This window comes from Salvelinus fontinalis, chromosome 10 (assembly GCF_029448725.1).
Source record: "Salvelinus fontinalis isolate EN_2023a chromosome 10, ASM2944872v1, whole genome shotgun sequence".
NCBI classification, from domain to species: Eukaryota; Metazoa; Chordata; class Actinopteri; order Salmoniformes; family Salmonidae; genus Salvelinus; species Salvelinus fontinalis.
The window spans coordinates 35,820,084-35,826,083 of record NC_074674.1 but is presented as its reverse complement, the minus strand read 5'-3'; the positions used below and the strand labels follow the sequence as shown (position 1 = coordinate 35,826,083).

Below are 6,000 nucleotides of genomic sequence, written 5' to 3'. Positions count from 1 at the left end.
AGCATAGTGGGTTGAACAAGCAAGGAGGTGGCCAAAGCCATGCACAAGCTAGTTAGATCCTATTGGCGCGATGTAGGATATATTTGCATATTTCGGTTAGGGAACGTCTACTCTGTGAAGTGCGCGTGTGCACAAACTCAATTCGACCTTGCACTCCTTCTGAACAACTCATTTTTTAAAGTGTGAAGTCTATACCTAGTGCCCTGTATTCATAACACATTCTAGTTTTGAGAACAGAAAATCTATTGAGAGCAATTGTTTTATCGATTAGAAAATTAGCAGAATGTCGTTCCAGTTTCAACTAGTTCCGTCCTCTCCCACTACCCGCGACTGCACTTCCTCTCACTACCATATTTGGTGGTGAGAAAACGTTCTAAACGGATGCTTCAGCTTTATAGCCCCTGTGGCGTGTCTGGGTTACCGCTTCTGTCTGTGGCAAGGAATTTCATTTTCAGGCCGGGTAGGTTGCCCACCAACAACATAAGTAAACGGGAAAATAGAATAAGAATAGGCAGCACAATCGCCAGCCATCCTTTGAAGCAACGTAATCTTTCGGAAATAAATCGCCATTATTGATCACAATAAATAATAACAAGTAAAATCGGTGAGTTATGAATGTATGTGTGAACTGTTTTGCAGGGACTTCACCAACTGCCCAGTTTTATTGTTGCTTTGTTCTGTGCAGCAGCCATTTTTAATCGCCTTGTTCTGTAGTCATCGCCGCCTTCCGTGGTTCTGACATTTGGCAAACTGCTAAAATAATGTTTCGTTTGTGCACTACTGTCACCTGAAAGTGAAGGGTTTCGTGTGTTCTCTAAAACGCCAAATTGCTGCTTTTTCTGGGATTTGTTTTTGGAATTCCAGACAGGAACTTCAGTTGATTGGCCGTCTCGAAATCTTAGCTAGCTAACGTTAGTTGCTAGACTAGCTAACTTGACATCTAGCTAAACCAGTTTGGTCTCAATGTTATTATTTTGACTAAAATGTGAGTTATTATATCAATACTTAATCATGGTGGTTTTGATTAAGAACTAATGGCCATTTCAATTTGGCCGTGAACTCGCAGACAAAATACGCAATCAATGTTTACATACAGTGATACTAGGCAGACTACCAAGCGGATACTATTAGCCAGCTAATTCAGCAGAGATGGCCACTGTCAAATTTGACTTGTCCGTGGTTTAAAACCCTCTGAACTAATATTGCGTAGGTAACGTGTATCAACGAGGTTTTGCAATAGCTAGTTAGAATACGCAGAAAATGGTTAACTAGCAAACGAATAATGGTTGGCCAGTTAACACAGAAAACAGGCCTTTGTGGTTAGGTAGCTGTGTTCCTACGTTTTTATTCTTAAATTATGTTGCGATTAACCCGTTTGTTTCTGATTTATTTTTATTCCCTTTGAAAATATTTGACTTCTTGCTCAACCACTTTAGTGCACAAACAACAGCTAGCTAGCAGCTAGGCTATAGAAATGTCTGTTTGTAGGCTAACTCAGGGGTTCTCCAACTTTCTGGGATCGGGGACACCTTTTGTGATAATAAATTCATCCAATACCCCCTCATAATCAAGTTGATAGAAAAATAGCATACAATAAGGAACATTTTTAAGGCCAGCCACTTGAGTCTTGGCATCAGAGAATGTTGCTGTTTTCAAGCGAAGTTCCTGCAATTAAAAAAATAAAATAATCATGGGGCAGGTTGTTATTGTTGCCGTTAATAAATTAATATCCTGCAATACTACACATTTTGCTACGAGGTAGAGAACCTTTAACTTAAATTACACTGCATTTATGTGAAGAGGGGGGGTATTGAGTTAAAAAACTGAATTGGTGGAGTACTGTAGATACCAATATCCCTGTAATCCTACCAAGCCCATGTTGTCCAGGGTTAAGAAATTGGAGATTAATATTAGGGGTGTTTCACCAATTCTGTGCCCTTTTCAGAAGTGTAACTTGCTATTAAAAAAAACAACAACCTACATTTCACTTAATTTTAACATTATTTCATGAAGAGCATGTTCAATTTAATAAACGTGTTCCTACATAGAGGTTATTTAAAATAAAAAATACTATAGTAAGTGCCAAATAAAATAACAGGGTTGATTTCTTAAAGCAGCCATAGATCATCTTGTGACAGGGGGAATGGAAGTTTTTGTGCAACAGGGAGTGGTGGCAATTGAATGGAAGCTCCACAAAAAAGTTAAATAAAAAAAATTCTAGTCTGTCTATGGGTAACAGGGTTGACTTATGCTCGACCTGCTCATTTTACCTCCGCAGTTAATTTTTTTTAAACAAAGTTCAGGTGTCCCGACTAAAAATCTTCGTCCACCAAGAGTTGTCTGTTCTTTTGACCAATCTAATACCCGTTGTCTCTCTCCTCCATGCTGCAGCGACCACCACAGAACATCAGTGTTTATCGTCCTGACCTTGTTGCTAACGCAGCAACATATTTACAGCCATTTCTGACTGAAAAGTCTTTCTACCGAAATCCCTAATTTGTTTCTGAAAAACTTCCCCTATTCCCTCAACACTTGCTCTCATCGCATGCACGTGACCAAAGACCTATTCGCACGGGACTAGAGAACGCTGGTTATGTAATTATTACTAAAATGTTCATTATTCCAGAAGACGTTTCGGGTGGGATTACTGCCCGCTGTAATTCTTATTTTTGTTCAATAAATTGACAGTTATGACAGAAGCCTGGAGGTTTTTATTCTAGGTGTGAAGATACAGTATTTCAACATGTCCAGGTGATAGGGCCACTGATAAGTCGAGCTTGGTTTCGTTGCCATTGTATTTTAATTGAGGTAGTGTGATCCGCAGTACGTCCTAAATGCCCCCAGCCTTCAAATGTCAGCTAAACAGTGCAGTTGCGCTTGAGATGCGTTTTAAGATTTATAATTGCCAAAGGTTTATGCTTTCGACTTTGTCAATCACCACATCCTCATCGTCAGACTCGATAGCCTTGGTTTCTCAAATGACTACCTAGCCTGGTTCACCAACTACTTCTCTGATAGAGTTCAGTGTGTCAAATCGGAGGGCCTGTTGTCCGGGCCTCTGGCAGTCTCTATGGGGGTGCCACAGGGTTCAATTCTTGGGCCGACTTTTTTCTGTATACATCAATTATGTCGCTCCTGCTGCTGGTGAGTCTCTAATCCACCTCTACGCAGACGACACCATTCTGTATACTTCTGGCCCTTCTTTGGACACTGTGTTAACAACCCTCTAGACGAGCTTCAATGCCATACAACTCTCATTCCGTGGCCTCCAACTACTCTTAAATACAAGTAAAACTAAATGCATGCTATTCAACCGATCGCTGCCTGCCCGTCCATCACTACTCTGGACGGTTCTGACTTAGAATATGTCGACAACTACAAATACCTAGGTGTCTGGTTAGACTGTAAACTCTCCTTCCAGACTCACATCAAACATCTCCAATCCAAAGTTAAATCTAGAATTGGCTTCCTATTTCGCAACAAAGCATCCTTCACTCATGCTGCCAAACATACCCTCGTAAAACTGACCATCCTACCGATCCTCGACTTCGGCGATGTCATTTACAAAATAGCCTCCAATACCCTACTCAATAAATTGGATGCAGTCTATCACAGTGCCATCTGTTTTGTCACCAAAGCCCCATATACTACCCACCACTGTGACCTGTACGCTCTCGTTGGCTGGCCCTCGCTTCATACTCGTCGCCAAACCCACTGGCTCCAGGTCATCTACAAGACCATGCTAGGTAAAGTCCCCCCTTATCCCAGCTCGCTGGTCACCATAGCAGCACCCACCTGTAGCACGCGCTCCAGCAGGTATATCTCTCTGGTCACCCCCAAAACCAATTCCTCTTTTGGTTCCTCTCTCCTTCCAGTTCTCTGCTGTCAATGACTGGAACGAACTACAAAAATCTATGAAACTGGAAACACTTATCTCCCTCACTAGCTTTAAGCACCAGCTGTCAGAGCAGCTCACAGATTACTGCACCTATGCATAGCCTATCTATAATTTAGCCCAACAACTACCCCTTCCCCTACTGTATTTATTAATTTATTTATTTTGCTCCTTTGCACCCCATTATTTCTACTTTGCACATTCTTCCACTGCAAATCTACCATTCCAGTGTTTTACTTGCTATATTGTATTTACTTCGCCACCATGGCCTCACGTCATTTGCTCACATTGTATATAGACTTATTTTTTGACTGTATTATTGACTGTATGTTTTTTTTACTTCATGTGTAACTGTGTTGTTGTATGTGTCGAACTGCTTTGCTTTATCTTGGCCAGGTCGCAATTGTAAATGAGAACTTGTTCTCAACTTGCCTACCTGGTTAAATAAAGGTAAAATAAATAAAGGTCAGTTTTGTATGCTGCTTTGCGATCTATTAACAGCAAGGGTTGCATTAAATAAGCTCAATATTCTTTACTGATGTATTTGGCAATATTCAATTCATACGCACAAAACATGTAAACAAAAGCATTCACTGAAAGTTGATAAGCTACATGTAGACAATTCATATAGCTTATGTGCAGCATTTAGTTAAATTTATCGAATCAGTTATTATTGCGCAAACCACAAGCAACACCTGTCAAATGTATACATAATCTCTCAAAACAGGGATGTCGATTTAGCAAAGGACTAGTTTTATCAGAGGACCTTGGAGTTCACCAAAAAACGTAGGTTATTCTGGCTGGAATTGTTACTCTCCTGCCGTGTAAAAATTACAGATGTGGTGTTTTGTGCTTGTGCACAGAATTACATTACTCGACCTCCCCCAGTGAAACTAATCCTGTCCAAATAGGGCCTGACCTATAGCATATCATAGTCACATCGATAAACTCTGAACACCGTGACAGCAAAATGGATGCAGAGGATGTGACAAATAAACCCAAAACGGGGGGCTGTTTACTGGCTGCTCAGGAGGTAAAGGGAAATTTAGATGAGTGGAATAAATGTGACTAGTTGTGGGAAATACTAGGGATCAAGAAAAGGAACGTAAGGGACATGCGCTGCGTGCATATTATGTGTGCCAAACAGGTGCTGAAAAGATTACAATAACATTTTTTCTGAACGTTTGGAACAATGTAAAAAATGCAATGAATTATGAGTGTAGCAGAGTCTGGTAAAGTTTTTTGTTAAGCCTTTGTTACAGCAATAACTAAAAACAGTCGCTTTCATTCGGGAATACAATTTCTGTAATGGAATGGTTTATTTGTTTCAGCTAATTATTCAAGGCTCGCTTTACTTTTATTTAAAAACTAAAATGCTTGATTGCATTTCAAATAATGAGTGACTCGTGTGATGACATGAACGTATTAATGATACAGTAGCCTATATAAGTATTGAAATATAGGCCTGATTTAAGTTGCGGTATTAAGACTTAAAAAGCTCTTACGGGCTCTTATGCCTACAGCTCAATGGTGGTTATACAAGGCTGCTATACTAAGCCTACTAATGATAATGACATTACTTATGATCATAACAGTAAAATAACAATAAGGAGATCAAGAAAAAGGAGCATTATTAAAAATAGTTTTCTGATTTTGGAAGTGTAAACAGCACACAAATGTATAATAGCAGAGGCAGTTCCAATGGGGGGAAAAAAAGTGTAATGCATTTTTTACAGCAAAGCAAAGATTTTTAAAACACCGGAATTTGTGAAATTGTTTACTTGATATGTTGCGTCAGGCTTGATGCTCACGAAATCAGTAGGCCATTAACTTCTCTGGGATATGTGGGACGGTAGCGTCCCACTTGGCCAAAAGCCAGAAAAAATGTAGCGTGCCAAATTCAAATATATTACTATAAAAATCTATCTTTCATGAAATCACACCATGAAAGACACCAAATTAAAGCTACACGTGTTGTGAATCCAGCCAACATGTCTGATTTCAAAAAGGTTTTACGGGGAAAGCACACCAAACAATTATGTTAGCTCAGTACATAGCCACAAAAAAACAGCCATTTTCCCAGCAAAAGATAGTCACAAAAAGCA

General features: G+C 39.8%; 1 protein-coding gene across 4 annotated transcripts in view; it reads left to right on the top strand.

Moving 5' to 3' along the window:
* The first annotated feature begins 392 nt into the window (after positions 1-392).
* Positions 393-6,000, top strand: part of LOC129864109 (protein PRRC2B-like) — a 46,411-nt gene continuing 40,803 nt past the window's right edge. For 3 of the 4 annotated variants that reach the window (XM_055936710.1, XM_055936711.1, XM_055936708.1), the window contains exon 1: positions 421-604. The gene's annotated coding sequence lies outside the window, so the exon portion shown is untranslated. Of the gene's footprint in view, positions 605-6,000 lie in introns of all 4 variants that reach the window. The other variant, XM_055936709.1, reaches the window with a different exon arrangement.